This window comes from Lissotriton helveticus, chromosome 1_1 (genome assembly GCF_964261635.1).
Source record: "Lissotriton helveticus chromosome 1_1, aLisHel1.1, whole genome shotgun sequence".
NCBI classification, from domain to species: domain Eukaryota; kingdom Metazoa; phylum Chordata; class Amphibia; order Caudata; family Salamandridae; genus Lissotriton; species Lissotriton helveticus.
The window spans coordinates 1,209,411,984-1,209,431,461 of NC_136057.1; positions in this window are offsets into that span (position 1 = coordinate 1,209,411,984).

A 19,478-nucleotide genomic window follows, 5' to 3' on the forward strand; every position below is an offset into this window, starting at 1 on the left:
TAAACCTCTCTAACCCAACTGTCTTAAACAGCTCAGATAAGAGCAAGCACAGGCCTTTAGTGCCCTGGGGGGCATGAGAGAGGCCGCACCCCTCAAATCCTGGCGCTCCAGGATGGGTTAGGCGAGTTGGCTGGGGCCCCCGCTGGTGTTTGGAGGAGAGAAGCAGCGAGGATGTGTTGTGCAGCGAGCATGATAAGTGACTATTTATTTTATAATATAGGTGCCTTACATGTAGCACACTCTCCGTAAGTGTCAGCCGCCACTGAATAAGTCTCAAGTAAATATTTCCAAAATAATCCCACAAGAGGGTGGAATAAGGACCAGACATACGATCACCAAAAATCCAATGAATGTTTGGGTTTTTTATGTGCTCATGTCAAGCTGTGAGGTTCTTCTCTGAAAGGACAAAATATAAAGCATGAAAGACGACGAACTGATAATAGGAAAAATAGATAGTAAACCATGTAATAAATTTAAGGCAGAGAAAATTCCAGACTTTTTAAAAGAATTTCTTTTTTTTGTGCTGTAATATATTCTATGAGCGTGGCACATGTCAGCTGAATCTCTTGCATCGGAGGAAAATCTCAAATCTAATAGTTACCCCACAGGCGATAGTAATGGAGAGTATCTCCGCCGCAGCAATTAAGGCGCTTCTCACAGGGATCCATTACAGGCACTTAACCTCCCACAATCCAGCACGGCAAAGGCGGCCCGTGTCAAAAGCTGAAACCTACCGCATGAATTTTGAGCTGGCGCTCCCCAGTCTCTATGCGTGCTCAGAACAGAGGCATGACTGACGCTTCACATAACGATGAGCCCAAGTTCTTTGAAATGCTAAACTGTATGCTCCCTGCCTCTTCCCTATCTGTCTGTACATAATTTATTTGACATCAATAATAAATAAAATATTAAGGGGCAAACTGGTACTGCAATATTTTCCTAAGTCTAGTTCAAATATGAATATTTTTGGTGGAAAGCACAATAGCATACATACATACTTTGCATTCTTTTTTTTCATTCCAGCTTTAACGTCTTTTATTCATACCTTCTAGAAATATCTTTCACTGCAGAGAAATGGCGGAGTCCTGCTACAGGGTTTTTGAATCCGAGTGAATTCAAATAGATAGAGTCTGCAGCTAAAATATTAATATCTGAATGTAATAGAGGCGTGTGATCAAAGGGCAGACAGCATGCGGTGGTACACCTTACAGAAAAGCAGGGGGCTCAGAGCAATCTGGTTTAGGGGGCTGTGCTTGCTGCTTATTTCGGTGATGTATTAGAAAACACCATTATAAATTTGCAGTGGGGAGTAAACACAACGTATTTAGCTCACTGTATGGGGCTATGTTCCTACAGAGAAATACTTGCAAGTTGTTTCTTAAGTACTTTCACAGAAAATCCCTTCTTTATCTCATTTAACACTTCATTATATCTCAAGTATGCTGTTAATACATTGGGCACAAGATCTTCTAACAAATGTATAGTTTTGTATAGTTTTTACTCAGCATTACCTTTGATTGCAGAAAGACTGGCAAATCATTCAATAGTCTCAGCGGTCCATCGGGTTTTATTATCAGGATGTTGTAATCATACTAATTGTTTTGAAGAGTTCACGTGCCTTTGGGACAGTGGCGTAACGAAAGATGAGGGCCTCCCTTCCAGATATAGGGGCCGATTATGATGGCGGACGGACCTGAGTCTGTCCGCCACCATAGAGTAGGAGGGACCGTCCGCAGGGGCAGCAGCTGTCCCTCCATACAGATTAGGATGTGACCGCCAGGGTGTCGGTCACATCCTCTATTTTTAACATTGCGGTGGGTGCTGCTTCAAGCTGCACCCGCCGCAATGTTAAAAATGCATGCACGGCATTTGCGTGCACAAAGCAGCAGGCACCGCGCGGTGCCTGTCGCTTTGTTCACGCAAATGCAATGGTACCCCCCATGTGCACCCCCCACCCCCCCTTCACCCAGGGGGCCCGCAACGGGCCCCTGAAGTGAAGGTCCGTATGCTTTTCCACGGCGGATAGACACCGCCAGCCATGTTAATGCTTTTCCGCCGCGGTCGGAAGGCGACCACGGCGGAAAAGCGGAGGACAGATTCAAAGACCCACCAGCCATCCTAATTTGGCGGTGGGTCTTTAAAGCATCCGCGCCGGTTTTCCCGCATCCTCCGGGTCGGCGGTGGCTTCCGCCGGCCCGGAGGATGCGGGAAATCCGCGATCCTAATGAGCCCCTTAATCCGTAGCTCTCAGGCCTGAGTACTGTGTTGAGGGGGCCCCCTGCAGCTCGGGGCACCCCCTGCAGCTAGGGGAGCCCCTGCAGCTCGGGGGTCTCCTGCAGCTAAGGGAGCCCCTGCAGCTCGGGGGCCCCGCACCGCGGGGGCTGCAGGGGCCTCTGTTACGCCATTAGGTTAACCTGTTTTTACTACTTTTATCAACTTCTCAACAGCTTGTGGTTGTGTGGACAAACCAACTCTTTGGGAAAAACGATCTGCCCTCGAGATACTCTTCTGAAATTAATAACTGCTGTAGGCTCTTCCCTGTGGTGTACAGTAGTAATGCGCAGAGATAGTGGAATCTCTGTATGCATAGAAACTCTGAATTGACTAAGATAGAGATATCTATTAGCTCCCCTTCTATTTTCACTATACCTACATGCTTTATCTGGATTATTTACTAATCTATTGGGATCTCATTCCATTCACCTTGCTGCATGCTGACTAGTTGATTTTGTTAGACCTTATTCCTCTTGGTCTGAGACATCATTTGCATAAAATGCACACATTGCAACCAAACATTTTCTTAAGATCAACGAGCAAAAAAGTAAGGTTGTGACAGTTAATGGCAGAAAGTAAAATTGCTCTCATAATTGGGTGTTAGATGAGGACAAAAGCAACAGCCTCAATCCTTGTCCGGGTGAACCACAAAAGTCAATCAATTAACCTGTGCTTAACCTTCTGGTAGCTTGGCACAAAAGCAGTCAGGCTTAATGTAGGGGCAATGTGTTAAGTATTTATGCTGCCCCTAAACAGTAAATACAACACAGATTTAGAAAAATTGAGTAAAATGTAATAATATTATTTGACACCAAAATGACTAAAATCCGATCAGTAGAACTGACATATGCAATTTTAAATATTTAAGATTAAGCATTGAGCTTGAAAGCAAAAAGCAAAAAAGCGCCTCTTGCGGTGATCTGGCCATGCAAGACCGGGTGAAAGTTGCAAGTTCAGGCAGACCCTGCTGGAGCGCAGGACGGATACAGGGACCACATTAGCCCCACTGAAAAAGTTACTTTCTAAAGTCTAGCATAAAGAGTCCAGTTCGTGATGGAAGAGGCCATGAGAAGTAAGGACAGTGTCGGGGGGTCGTCGCTGGAGTGCAAAGAGCAGGTCAGGCGTCGCAGTCGGTCGTCACTGTGGGGCGAAGGTCCTGTCGGGGTTCATAGACGGTCGTCACTCGCGCTTTGTTTTGGCGGTCACAGCGGGCTGTCGATGCTGTAGCGCTAAGTGCAGATCAGGAGTAGGCAGCGTTCGCTGTACAGCGAACAGTCTGGTTCACCAGAGCTTCACTTTGGCAGTTGGCAGGGTGTCAAGATCTTGGCACAAACTGTCCCATTAACAGTCACAAAGAGACCAAACTTCAAGATTTATCCTTTTCTTCTCGGAATAGCTCAACTGATGCCACACCAAGGGTCCAGGAACTAGGAGGCAGGACCTCACTCCAGCAGAGACCAGGCAGGTCCACTCGCAGGTCCAATGTAGCAGGTCAGCTGGTCCCTTGCAGTGAAGACTTTGGAGCTTGTTATATCATGGTAGCTCAGAACAGGAGGGAAGTCTGCTGACCCTTGGAGTCACTTCAGCCTGGGATGAAGGGTACAGGCCCATGTCTTCTTTCTCAGACTGTGGGGCAGCCCTCAAGCAACAAGGCAGTCCCCTAGCAGTAGGTCAGCACTTCCTCTTTCGTATGCACAGGTCCAGGAGTGTACGGAAGAGTGGGCCTGATGGGCCCTTTGTATACCTTTGCCCACTTTGAAGTGAAAATAAACATCTGGAGTCTACCTCCACAGGAATGTCTGGAATTTCCTGCCTCCCTGCCTTTGTTCCAGGCTGTCTGCATGCACAATTGGCTAGTGAAGAGTACTTTGTGTGTAAGCTAAGGCAGTTTGTGAAGTGCAAGAGTGACAGGTGACTGCTCTGCACCTCTCATCAAGTCAGGATGGCCCATCCTACCCAGACCCTCTATTCTGTGGCTGTCTGGGAGGAATACACAAAAGCCAACTACCAAATACACTAGTCATGAGACAGACGAAACAGGCTGCAGGCACCAAATGATTAGGACTAGAAAATGCCAACTTTCTAAAAGTGACATTTTCAGAACAGTGACTGAAATCTGGCTTTACCATTAAAGAGGGTTTTAAATTACAATTCTCCGGTCTTCAAACATGACATTCCTACCTTCTCTCAAACAAACATTATCACTCATTAAATGTATATAAGTATCCCAATGTAATCCTATGGGAAGGGTAGGCCTTGCAATAGAAAAAAACAAACTTGAGAGACATGTAAAAGTTCAAAGTGCATATCCAAATTTTAAATACAACGCACCCAGCCCTGTGGGTTGTTAGGGCTTACCCTATGGATGACTTGTATGTATTAAAAAGGTTTATTTTGTCAGCCTGAAATGGCAATTTAAAATGGCACACACTGGTTACAGTTGCAAACCTGAGATGGGGTTTAAAAAGGCTACTTGAGTGGGTGGCACAATAAGTGCTGCAGGCCCACTAGTAACATTTAATATACAGGCCCTTACTACATGTAGTACCAATTTACTAGGACTTACAAGTAAATTAACCGCTTCCGCGCTACCGCGAATTCCCGCCGTGCGCTGAAATTTCAAAAATGGCTTGATTGTGACAAAGCCAGCTCGTCATGCGCGCAGCGCAGGTAACGCCCATGACGAGCTGGCTTTGTCACCCGCGCTGAAGGGGTTAAATGTTGCAATTTGGTGTAAGCCAATTTTACCATGCTGAAAGGAGAGAGCACAAACACTTTATCACAGTGTAGCAGAGATAGACTGTGCAGAGTCCTAAAAGCCAACAAAATATATATTAATGTATCGTATAACAATCTTTATTTCTCACGTTACTAATGTATTTTTAACGTCATTGAAGGCTCTTTTACGTTAATAATATTAAACTGAATATAAGTTTCATAAAATGCACCCATACCAAAACAAAGTGTCGGTCCTAAGTCTGGCCAAACATCAGCGTCAACAAAAAATACCCAAAGTGTCGGTCCTAGGTCTGGCCAAACACCAGCGCCAACAAAAAATACCCAAAGTGTCGGTCCAAACACCAGCGTCAACAAAAAATACCCGGAATGTCAGTCCTAGGTCTAGCCAAACACCAACGTCAACAAAAAATACCCAAAGTGTCGGTCCTAGGTCTGGCAAAACACCAGCATCTACAATAAATACCCAATATGTCGGTCCTAGGTCTGGTCTGGCCAAACACCAGCGTCACCAACAAATATCCAATGTGTCGGTCCTAGGTCTGGCAAAACACCAGTGCCAACAAAAGAAAAAGCTAATTAATGGAAAACAGCCCAGTTTAGACAAACTAAAACCAACACACAGCTCAAAAAAAGAGCCCAGGGCTCCTTAACAAGTATAAAGAGATCTATAATTACTTCAATGAAATACAATAATAATAGGTTGCGTGTACATAGTCATCGTGTACTACTGCCATTTCAGCATGCTGTAACTAACAGATATTATTTTTACGTAGTTTATGGCTCTCATTTTACCAACCTCAGGGGCATGGAAGTCTGAGCCTCCCTTACCAGACTCCAAAGTCCAGAAATTCAGGTCACTAAGCAGTGAACCTTCCTGTTCATTGTGGCCCATGCCTGCTTACCTGGTTAGGAAAATATACCCACTATCAAAAGTATTAACTCCAAATGCGGGGCTTATAATATTGATCTTGGATTTGGACAGGTTCAATTAACTTTCATATTAAGTCAATTAATAATTTTCTAGAAATTTTACCCGACATTCAATTTTCGGGCCTGCGGCTAGTGCTGTGCATAACTACGCTGTGGTACAGCAAACAAATGATGGACGGAATGCTGACAATGCAAACATTCCCCCCTAGTCAAAAGATCTAGGTTAAATCCATCGTTCTTTTGCCCACTACGCCACCCCAGTTTGGCCCCAGCCATATGCAAATCAGTCTTGACCCTGTGCCTCATGGGAACAGTCCAGAACGAACAGCCAGGCCAGGTCCTCCCTGTACCGGAAACAAGCATTCTGGGATGCGTTTCAGGGTATGTCACCCTTCTTCAGCCAGGCTAGCTTGAATCCAGTGGCACAGTGTGCAAGGGACCCACATCTGGGCATACCCATCCCACTTAGGGCAAAAAGTGTTACAGCAAACAAATAATGGACGGAATGCTGACAATGCAAACATTCTCCCCAGATGGCCCTAAATGTTTTCACAACTCACCTCTTTTCACTGCATCATAGGGCCTAAATACCAGCACTCAATGAGTTGCTTAAAATATGTATTTATTTAATAATTTGTGCTTCAAGACTGGGGGTTTGGTTGCATTGGCTAAAGTGAACTACGGTTGAGCCCCTGTTTATAGCTTCAATTCCTGATGGGTCCACGCAGGCTTTCATCTTTTCGAGCATGATAAACTGAGTATCATTGGGCTGGGTAACAATAAACATTTGTTAACTGTCAAAAGCTCCAAGAGTTATTCAGAGTGCTCTCCACAAATATGACGTTAGGAGTGACCTGCTATGCTTATTGCCGCAGAACCTGAGCAACCACAACATTAGTGACTAAGAAGTTTTACAAAGTACAAGTTACACACTTACACATCCACAGACAACAATGTGATTCTCCCTGGCTAGCTCTCATGCACCAGGACGTGACCCCAAAAAATACCAAAGCCTCATGGAATGGAATAAAACAGGAAGAAACAAGAAAAAAAAGAACTTAAGAAGGGAAGGCAATAAACTACCGACTGCTGACCTTGCATAGCTGTAATATACTGCAAGACAGCAGTGTTTTCATAAATTGGTAAATATTTCACATCTGTTTAACATCAGGATTCGATTAAGAGGGCTGCTACTTTCAGATATACGGCCATGATTGAAACTGCAGTACTCAAAAGAAATTCAAGTAGTTGAAAGTATTGGCGGCCTCAGTTCAACGCTCAATAAATATTCAACGCCCTCCATACGCTTATCTTGGGGCTCCTTTCAGAAAGATCTCTGCATGGTGGCAATTACTGAGTGTGGTAAACTGATCTGATGGTTACTAGGGGAGAGAGGGATGGAATGATGAATGATTGGTTGCTTGATGTCACGAGGGCCACGTGGGTGTCTAGAGAGTCATAGGGGTAATAGAATTTTCACGGTGGAAGAAAGACAGAGACAAACCTTTGGGGCCTATATGACCCTTTACTTTCAATCCCGGATGCCCACCCCACAATGCATCTCATTCCACCCCACCCTCTGACACGGACTGACGTGGATGGACAGACTCACCTGCCGGGTGGGTGGCAGAAGACAGGGCAAGACTGCAAAGCTAGCCAGGAGCTAGAAATAATTAAATTATGGCCTGTGGCCGCACGGTCCCTCTCGGTCATCTCTGGCCTCTGTGAGGCCTCGCATCACACCCGCACTCTTAATTGCACGATGCACATGCCAATGATCCCCAGACCAGCCCCACCCTACAAGTGAAGAACGCGCAGACGCGGAGACATCTGCTCACCGTGCACCAATATGAAGAGGCCACGGCAAGGTGCTGGTGCAACGAATTAAGGCAATGCTGTAACCATTTAATTACCAAATATACCTGACAGATGTGTAGTGCTTGCTGGCTCCGCTGAAGGGGCCCCTGGAGAGTGGGGTCCCCTGCCCGCTATGTGGGGGTTGCGTGGGCCTGTGTTACGCCCCTGGTTTGGGAGTGCATATATGTGCACGTGCCCACTAGCGGCTGGAACCCTAACCAGCATGAGGTCAATGCCAAACATGTCAGTCATGGCCCGTCCAAACAGTGTTTATCGCAAACCACGACTAAGAGTTCTGGCTTGAAGCGGAAGGCATTGCTTGAATGTAAGTGGAAATTAATAAAAAATAAATAAAAAAATTCATAGAAAAATGTACTTACTCACTCCGCTAGCTCGCCTCTGGTCCTCCTTGTACCTCAGTCCCTTACTTAAGCAGCAACTATAATCCCTGACAGGGTGAGGCACAACCAAATCCTAAATTAAAATGTGCTCAACCCTCTGGTAGCTTGGAACAGAGCAGTCAGGCTTAACTTAGAGCCAATGTGTAAAGTATTTATGCAGCACTTCAAACAGTTAAACTCCCATACCAGTTTATAAAAATAGAGTACATTTTAACAAAATAAATTAAGTCCAAAATGACAAAAATCCAATCAGTAGAACCGGATATATATGCAATTTTAAAGATTTATGTGAAGATTGAACCAAAAATACAAAGAGCCGACTGTGGATATCTGGTTGCACAGGACTGGGACAAAGTCCCAAGTTCAGGCCAACCACAATGGAGCACGGGCATGACTACAGGGACTCAGTAATACCCGCAGATCTAGAGTACCTTTAAATCCTGATTGATGAGCGTTTTGAGGTCCCGCATTGAGGAAGCGTTGTGCAGCCGAGGATGTGCGTTGGTTCCGAGGAGGTCCTATTTCATCGGCAAGCAAACCGCTTGCGTGGGCTTGCGATATGAAGTCCGGCATCAAGGATGTGTTGTGTAGTTGAGGCGAAACATTGGTTCTGAAGAGCTGCAAGGCTGCAATGCCTTAATGAAGGTTGCTGTCGATGAGAGATTAGTGATTTAAGGACCTACGTCAATGAAACTTCACCCTAAGGAAGACCCGATGCAGGTGTGAGGTCAATGCAGAGTTCTTGCACTAGGAGAACCCTTGGAGCAGAGGCAATATGTTGATTCTGTTTAGGATTGTGCCCTGAAGAAGACAATACATTGGTTCTGTTGAGTCCACAGATGGGCTGGCAGAGCACCATCAGGCCCACTTCCAATGGTCCAGGACTGAGGTGACACCCCTTGGCCGGGTAGGACTCACAGATTGCTGAGTCCAGGGGTTTGGGTTCAAGGTTGTTGGAGCCTTCTATCCCTGAGGCTCATGTCAGGAGGGCTACCAACTAGCTCTTGGATTCATTTTGGCATCCTGGGTTCAACAGATTCATGTCTGGTTCTTGTCATCCAGGTAAGAGGTTAGCAGGCCAGCACAGCTTGGCCTTAGTACTTAAGAGCAGCAGTCCAGTAGAGTGGCAGTCCTTTCAACAGCACAACAGTCCTCCTTCCTGGCATAGTATCCACTGGTCCAAAGGTGTACTGAAGAGTTGGTATCTGGGGTCCAATATTTATTTCTGGAAACTTCTTTAAAATGAGAGAAGCTTCTAGAGGTTTACACTGACGCCCACAGGCATCCTGCCTTCCCTGTCCTGGCTCCAGACTAACTACAGGGGGTATGCAGCCCTTTGTGTAAAGGCAGGACACAGCCTATTCAAGTGTAGGAAGGGCTGTTCTCAGCTCGGTCCTCCCATCATGCCAGTGATGGTCCATCCAGGCACACCTAAGCCCTCTATTGTGTGTGGCTGTCTGGGAGGCATACTCAAATTCCAGCTGCCAGCTACATCAAATCATGGGACTAAGAGACTGCAATTCAGACAACAGTGGTCCCTTTAGGGAGGGATATCAAGGAACAATAAATATAGACTCAGTCGTTACTTTATTGTTTTGACTTGTCCAGCCGGACAGAGGTCAGGTATTTACTTGCAAATAGATAAGAAGGAATATTACACAGCAATTCAAAAAGTGGGGCACAAGCCTGTACCCTACTCAACACATGTGCAACATACAGCGAGTGACAAAACAGAAACAAAAGGGCTTTTTAGGCAAAAGCTTGAAGTTTGTTGTACCGGTAATTGCGCAATGTCAAGGTACACCAAAACATCACGAACACCTTTACATTTAAAGTACACATAAGGTTTGAGATGTATAGGATGTTATGAATTTCGATCCGTTAACCCGTTACACCGATCATCATCCGGACATAGATATTATGCCTAACAATATGAAGCCTCAGATGCCTATTAGCAGGAAAGGGAGGAAAAAACAATGTGCAAAAGGAAATTAGGAGGTGCAACAAAAAAGTACCACAATCGACGACAGAATACAATGGTGATAAGACACACTCCATGCACAATCGGTGCACAAACGCGTTTAGATGCCAAATACATAGTAAGATAATCACAGTGTTAAGAACGGCATTAAACTCAAAGCGAAGACTAGGAAGGTAACTTAAAACATGTTGTCAGCATGGAGCAGCAATGCATATTAGGATGGTCAGTTGTTAATCATAATGTCAAGACTAGCATTAGACTCAAGGTGAAGAGTCAAAAACACGTTTGTTAACAAGGAGCAGTATTGCAAATTAAGGAAGGTGTACTAGGAAGTGACAACGTCAAAAGTGGCAGCTCCGACGCGGACACCTTACATTGATACTAAACAACGTCTGGATAGTCATGGTGATCCTCATACACACTAAACTTGGACCATAGTGCGGGAGAACGTGACGGGGAGACCGGGTGTGGGGTGTCAGTGCAAACGCCGTATTCTAACAAGGGCTAGGGTGCTTACCGAATAGAGTAGTAGCGCGGTTCGCCTTATTTACGTGAAGGAGGTCCAACAAACTCAATGGTTAAGGTGCCGGCAAGTTGTTCCCTATGGAAAGGAGACGTGTTAGGCAGTGGAGGCAGTTATAGCTCAGAACCCACAGCCAATTAGAAGCAAAATGAATACTTAGAGGGGGTGGCTTTGCCTTGGGTTTCCATGGCCGAGAATGAGCTCTTGTAGGAACCCATCTCAAATTAGGAAGTCCATAGTGCCATTGACACACTTGAATTGAACAAATCGCCTGCCAGATGGGTTACCGCTCAGTTTACCAAAACGTTCAGTTCAGACCTGAAGCCCAAGCTAGCAGAGTTTTTTAATTACATTGCTAAGGTGCAGTGACACCATATTTGGATGTAGCGCTGATTTCTGTCATCCCCAAACTGGAAAAGGACTCTCACTTCTGCGTGTCCACCTATTGCTCCTCAAAATCACGATGCTTGTTGCATACAATATTTAAGCTAACATTTTTGAATATCTTATGCCGGAACTGATCCACCCAGATCAGTCCGGATTTGTCAAAGGGAGACAAACTCATAACAATTGGAGAAGAGTAGTACACCTGGTCAAAAAAGCGACTAAAACTGATTCAGACTGTGCTTTTGGCACTAGATGCTGAGAAAGCATTTGACCAGGTGGACTGGCCCTTCCTCTCCCTCATGATGCAACGCTTTGGTTTTGGGGATGGCTTCGTTGCAATGGTACTAGCCAATTAGGTCAACCCTCTTGCTACTGATTACTTCAATTTGGAACAGGATACATGACAGGGATGCCGGAAAATGAGCAGAAACCTCAAACCATGGGCTATCCTTAAGCTCATTTGAACAAAACATTTCTATGTTTGTAGATGATGTCTTGTTCTCTCTTACCTCTCCTCAAACATCACTGTCAATCCTGCAAACTGAAATTCCAAAAACCGAGTCTGTCTGTGGGTTCTGTATCAACCTCCCCAAGTCATTCCTCCTTAACTTGACTGCTCCTTCAAGGTAAACAGAGGAGTTGGCGCTTCTAATGGGTCAAGAAAGATATTACCTAACTAGGGATAAAAATGTCTCCAAAGTGGCAGACCTATACAAAGTAAACTACCCCCCACTGCGTATTCTAAAGACTGATCTCAAACGATGGGCCCCAATGTACCTGACTTGGTTGCATCAATGCAGTAAAGATGACAGTGCTGCCTGGTCTCTTCTATCTCTTTCACGGACTCCCTGATGTCATTGACAAGGAGTTCTTCACCACTATATGCATAATAACATGCACTTCATCTGGCAAGGTCATATTGCATGACTACTGTATAAACTGTTGGTACTCCTGGGGTGGGGGGGCTAGCATTGCCAGATTTTCCACTTCACTTTAGAGCAGCTCAGTTCAGGGTAATCGCTGAAAGGTCTCGGAGAGAATCAGATAAACACTGGCTCCACATGGATGTAGCAGTAGTTGGTAGGATGATCTGTGATGTTCTGTGGAAACCTAAAAACAATCGCCAACTCAATGCCTATTTAAGCACCCCAACAAAGACCACTCTGAAGGTATGGGATGGAGCGACCCCCTTCAGATGGTTTGACAACCTTTTTCTCCCCCTACACTCCTATTCACTTCCATTCAGACTTCAAACCTGCCTTGCAGTCGGGTCCCTTTGATTTGGGCATGAGGGGGGATGCCTTACCATATCAGACCTCTTCCATGGATGAGACATTCTTACATTCAAGCACTGCTGTCAAACTTCCAACTGCCTGCCGTAGAGATATTACATCATACGTAGTTGCAACACAGGGTACTCCAGCCAGCAATACAATTAGCAGTCACCAGAGAACTCTCCCTACAGAAAGATTTGAGAGGCAGCAGGGAGTCACCCGGGGCTGTATTTCCTCTGTCTACACACTCCTGCCCACCACTTCCCGCACCTTTCCTCCTCGCCATATGACACGCTGGGTACAGACACTAGGTACATAGATTACTTATGAACAATGGGGCAAACTATGGAGGGATATTCCCTAGTTTAATCATTCACTGGGCCTAAAGGAAAGCCCATTACAAAGTGCTCTATGACTGGTACTTAGACCCAGCAAAAGACCAGAAGATATTCCCAGATATGTCTGACCATTGTTGGAGGGGGTGCAGCGGTGCAGGGTGTTGGGGGACATTCGGCATATTTGGTGCGACAACCCCAGATTTAACCCTATTGCAACCGTGGTCAGCAGTAGGAGTTCCTGCAGGGCGGTGAAGTGGATTGCGCGCACTACATCACCAAACGCGATGGAGTGCACGCAACAAAATTTGTTTTATTTATTTATATGTTTACTTACCTGTTAAACTCCGTAATCCATACATTACTACCCCCCACCCTGCCCCTCCCCCTCCCGACGTCACCGCTCTACAGGAACTCCTACTGCCGACCGCGGCTGCCCTATTGGGCACATATGAAGGAAGTTCTAGGCTAGCCTGTACCACACACTCCAGAGTTTATCCTCCTGGGTTTACCAGATAATTCTCTTAAACACCAGACCTCAGGGGACTCTTCCATTTTACGGCTGGAATTGGGGGCAGCCAAAATGGCACTGGCTGCAGCTTGAAAGAGACTTGATGCCCCCTCGATGTTGCAGTGGCATGCTTGCCTGTGGCAGGCCCCCACCATGAAGTGCATGGCAGATGTTCTAGCTGACATGCGGAAGTTCTTTGATTTTGTGTGGGGACCCTTTTAGCGTTTTCTCTCTGCAGGCCTCTCATTCTTTTCCTGGTCTAAGCATATGAGGACTGACACCCTGCATTCTTGTAGGTGCTCCCCCTCTCAAATACATGATCAGTACTGATCCCCTGGTTACTGGCTACACCAGAACCCCTAAGACAATTGCTACCATAGTAATTTAGTTTGTTGTTACTCTAATTGATGGACTGTTACTTCGCCTATTGGGTGTCTGACACACACTCCTCACTCCTTTTCACTGTTTTTTCAATATACAATGTAGCCCTATCTGTATGACTCTGTGTAAGTCTTTAGCACTCTTGTTGCAGGTATGATCTCATAGGAAGATAACTCTGTAATTTTTTTTACAAAAGGTTTGTTTTGCCAGATCAAAATGGCAGTTTTAAACTCCACACACATGCTACAATAACAGACCAGAGACCAGAGACATGTTTAAAGTGCTACCTAAGTGGGTAGCACAATCAGTACTTCAGGCCCCCTGGTAGTAATTCATTTACCTTCTCCCTTTTGACCTTACCCTTTCTTTGGTACCTAGACCAATTACACTTAGTAAGGAGTATGGGAGAAAATGGCATAAAATTACCTGTGCCACCTTAGACCCTGTGTTCTCCTATCAACCAGACCCCCTGTCTAACAATATTGACGAAAGTGTGTCTTAACTTAACTCCTCCCTGCTGCTCGCTATTGACTCAATCGCGCCACTTCAACCTATTACCTCCGCTAGATCCCGTCCTTCTGCTCCCTGGTTTTCTTCTACTCTTCGTGAGGAAAAGAGCAGGTGTAAAATATTAGAACGTACATGGCGGCAACATTAGGATCCAGAGGCCAAAACTATCTACAAATCTGCTCAAAAAAATTCTTGAAATTAAAACGATCAACGATGAGAGACTTTTTTTCTCTACAAATCTAGAAGGCTGAGAATTCCTCTAAAACCCTTTTCAATATTGTCAAGGATTTTGTTAACCCTCCCGCTATGGTACCCCAGATCTCCACCAGCCAGGCCCTATGTAATGGTTTGTCTGACTATTTTCAGGAGAAAATCATTAACATCAGATCTTCCTTTCCCACGGATTGGATTCCTCCGATCATTCATGACAGGGACTTGGTAAAATCTTCTTTGAAGTCCTTTAAAGAGTTGACTATCGAGTCCTCACTGAGGCTGATTACCCAGTGCAAATTGGGTTCCCCGTTAGACCTCATCCCTGCCAAGATTATGGGTAACTTGGCCCCTCTATTGGTCAGACCATTTCTTTCCATCTGGAATACATCCCTTCGCACTGGCCAATTTCTAACCGCTTGGAAGGAGGCTATGTTGGTCCCCATCCTGAAAAAAGTGAACGCGGACCCAGCACAATTTAGCAACTAACGTCCTATTTCCCTCCTCCCCAATTCGGCAAAAATTCTGGAAAAAGCTGTACAGCTACAACTGGCGGAATATCTAGAAACAAATCTGCTATTACACGATTCACATTCCGGTTTCAGAACGGGTTTTAGCACTGAGACTGCTCTCCTAGAAGTCTCTGAGACGATCCAAGAGTGTGTGGATAGGGGCGAGGAGGCCATGTTGGTCCTCCTCGACTTATCCGCCGCTTTTGATACTGTATCCCATGAGATACTACTGGATCGTCTGACCCAGATAGGAATTGGTGGCGTAGTGTTGACCTGGATTGACTCTTTTCTGAAAGGTCGTTCTCAGAAGGTTTCACTCAAGCCTTTTAAATCTGTGGGTAAACCCCTTCTCTGTGGTGTTCCTCAGAGCTCTGCCCTGAGCCCTTTGTTTTTTAATGTGTATCTTGCACCGCTGGCCAAGGTGGTGGAGTCCTGGAGGGTCAGGGTGATCTCTTATGCTGATGACACTCAGCTTGTGTTTTCGTTTAGAGATCATTCTGATTCCTGCTTTGCCAACTTTCGCCAATGCCTGGACAATATATGCTCCTGGATGACTTCCAATCATCTCAGGCTTAACACCGATAAGACGGAGGTCCTGTTTTTTAATCAAAAAACTTCGCTGCCTACTAGCCTTTGGTGGCCAACGGTGCTTAACCCTCCTCCCATCCCAGTACAAACAGTACGCAATCTGGGCTTCCAGTTTGATAACGCACTTTCATGCAAAACCCAAATGAACAAGGTTACATCAGCATGCTTTGCGAAACTTCGTATGATCAGAAAGATCTTTCCATACCTTCCCTTGGATGCCCGTAGAACCATCATCCACGCTTTTATTACTTCTCATTTAGACTATGCCAACAGTCTCTATGCTGGTGCTCCCCTGTACCAAATTGAGCGTCTGCAGATCGTGCAGAACGCGGCGGCGAGATTGATTGGCAACATTCCCTATCGTCAATCAGTAGCATCCTAACGCAAGAAGCTGCACTGGCTCCCTATTGCGTGTCGCATTCAATTTAAGATGCTGACGTTTGCTTTTCGTGCCCTTAATGACTCTGGCCCAGATTATTTGAAAAAGCGACTTGTTTTGTCTCAATCAGTCAGATCCTTGAGATCGAATAGCCTACGTCTCCTGATTGTTCCCCGCTTCCGCCGTTCCAGAATGGGCGGGAGAGCGTTTGGTGTCTTGACCGCCAAACTCTGGAATAATCTCCCATTAGACCTGAGATTTTCCGCCTCTGAATCCATCTTTCGCCGTAAACTGAAAACGTGGCTGTTCTCTTCTCTCTAAACTCTGACTTCTAATTGTTCTTCTTTCTGAGCCCTCAGTCGCCAGCGCCGGGACACCCCTTCGGGGGTAGCCGCGCGCTCTACAAGTTTCTTAAATAAATAAATAAAGAAATAAATAAATTAATTTACAGGAACTGGGCACAGGTAGTCCCATTTTACTGTAAACTTACATGCAAATTAAATATGCCAATTAGGTATAAGCCATTTCTGCCATTTTTAAGGAGAGAGCACAAGCACTGAGTAGCAGTGGTAAAGTGTGCGGAGTCTTAAAGACAGCAAAAACAAAGTCAGTAAAACAGGTGAGTTGAAGACTAAACGTGAGGGAGGGAACCATGCCAATTATGCCATGTTGTTTAGAATTCCATTTTTTAGCCTAATGAGCATGAGTTCATTATCAAAGTTTGGCAATTGTTCCATTTGTGTTTTCATTAGGGAATTCATTAGATTTTGCAGATAGGGCTCACTTAGCCCTTCAATTGGAATGAAAATGTAACATGACATATAGGGCTAGATGTAGGTAATTCTCATTTACCGACTCTAGAATACCAAATTTTACAGATTCGGTATTCTAGATTCGGTAAATGAGATGTAGTTAAAAATTCGGTATTTTTTACCGAATCTGTAGGATTCTGTAATTACCGAATTGGTATTTACCGATTCGGTAATTGTCATTGATTCCTATGGGCCTTGAGGCCCATAGGAATCAATGTCAATTACCAAATCGGTAAATACCGATTCGGTAAAAATACCTAATTTGCAAGGGGGACAGGGTGTCTCTTTGACACCCTGTTGCACCCCTGATACTGGCTTGTGTGCCACGTGGCACACATACATGCCCTAAGGGCATGTATGTGTGTCACATGGCACAGGTGTAGATGCACAGATGTGCATGTACACAGGAATTCGTTATTTACCATGGAGTAGTATTCCATGGTAAATAACGAATCGGTAGGGCCTGTGGCACTGATTACAGTGCCACCTACATGTAGATTTACCGATTCGGTAAATATACCGATTTGTCACATGTTCAGGCCCCTACATCTCCATCTGCAAATACCGGTCGGTAACGTCCGAAATCGGCCATTACCGACCGGTATTTGCATTCCTACATCTGGCCCATAGCTTCTAATGAACAGCCTTTGTGTTATTTGATGTATTTACTTTGACTTCATAATGGCATCTTAGTTGGTGATTTATGGGTGATTCTTATTCGAAAGTGCTTGCTGTTTGGATTCAGCAGTCTGTCAGAAAATAACAGTGCTATTCACTAATCCTCTACAATTGCATGTTCAGTGTTCTATTTGCTTTCCTATAATATGCTATAGGATTTACAGCATTTTAAAGACATTGGTGGACATAGTCTTTCTTAACAATCAAATGAAAATAATGTCCTTTCATCAAAATGATCCTCAATTCTATATTTTATTCTTCTGACTGCTTTTCATAACATTCTTCTTTGAGTATTCACCTTAACACTGCTAATGCAGCCTATTAAGCAAAGGGGTACTACTCCAAAATTCCCGATAGAAGTAGGGCAATACGTTACTTTATGATAATATTTTCATTCTTGAGCAGCTGGTGTACAACACACAAATGTTAAAATAGCAGGAGCTAATGACTTTGGCAATGCTTGGTTGCCATATGGAGAAAAACGTTTATATGGTCTTCTTATAGAGCAGATAGGTAAAAGATGTACTTGTTGTATTAATAAACCTCCCACTCAACGTGTTATGTCACCTGTAAAAGTACTCCATGGCTGAGCTCCCAAAAAAGTGACAGGGCAAAGTCATTTCACAGTGATGTAGAATGATTAGGTGAAACTTCACTTTAAGGGCAGATCAGTCTATGGCAGCACACCGGACAATCAATATTGTACTTAGCTATAAAAGCACGATAACTTTATCAACTGAATGGGCAACTAGATATAAAGTTGCATTTATAGGGGTGATTTGTCAAAGGCCTACGTAGGTCTGGCGTTAGACAAGACCTTTTGATTTAACTAAAATGTATGTATGACGTTACAACGCACACTTTTACAATGCATACCGTTACAACGCATTTTTTACAACGCAACATCCATTACAACGCATTCCATTACAACGCATGCCATTACAACGAAATTTTAAAAAGTACATTTACAAAGCATTCCATTACAACGCATAATACCTTTACAACGCATACCATTACAACGCATAACATTACATTGCATGTTTGGTAAGTATTGGATAGTGTAGGGGTACAAATTACTATTCTAACTCCAGGGGGTGCAACAGTAGGGTAAGTGTTGGATAGTGTAGGGGTAAAAATTACTATTCTAACTTAAGGGGGTGCAACAGTAGGGTAAGTGTTGGATAGTGTAGGGGTAAAAATTACTATTCTAACTCCAGGGGGTGCAACAGTAGGGTAAGTGTTGGATGGTGTAGGGCTAAAAATTACTATTCTAACTCCAGGGGGTGCAACAGTAGGGTAAGTATTGGATGGAATGTTATGCGTTGTAATGGTATGTGTTGTAATGACTGAGTTGTAATGACAAGTGTTGTAGTGGTGTGCGTTGTTGTGTCATGCGTTGTAATGGTTGCGTTGTAATTGCATGCGTTGTAATGGATGTTGCGTTGTAAAAGTTTTGTTGCAATGGTATTGCGTTGTAAAAGTTGCGTTGTAAAGGTTGTTTCCCTACTAAAATATGTACGATATACTTACATATTAGGACTTTCAGCCACTGCTCTACATCCATTGGTCTGTTGCTGTGTCATTCATGTATTTCTTCTGCCCACAACAGCAGACAGCATGGGGCAATGGGCCAGCCTACTTAAGGCACTGGTTAACTTCACTTTGAGTGAATGCATTATGCTCTCTCACATGGAACTCATCCACACACAAGCTAGTTTTCTTCAGTGCCAGTTTCTTTTGTGTTTACTTTATAATTGATTTAGTGCCTCCTTTGTATTAAGAGCCTGATGTGATAGCAGGACATTTCTGATGCAAATTCCAGCTTTATCAGATCCCAATCCTGCCAATACTGTTGTAAATTATTTTTGGAGTGTTTTGCTTTTATGACTGCTGCTATTTAACAGCATGCCAGATCAGATTGTGTCCATTTGTAACTATTCTATTTTAAGTTATCCTCTTTTTAGTTCTTTCTTTCTTCCTTTTCTTTCTTTCTTTCTTTTTCTTTCTTTCTTTCTTTCTTTCTTTCTTTCTTTCTTTCTTTCCACCTCAAAGACGTTGACGCTAACACCTTCACCAATCTGGATTTCAATGTGCCATTTATCTGCTCCACTTATCCAGAAGCCTCTGCATGGAAATTGCAATGGAGCTTCTGCTCAACTTGTAATGCTGCACATAACATTTTCAGGGCCTCATTAT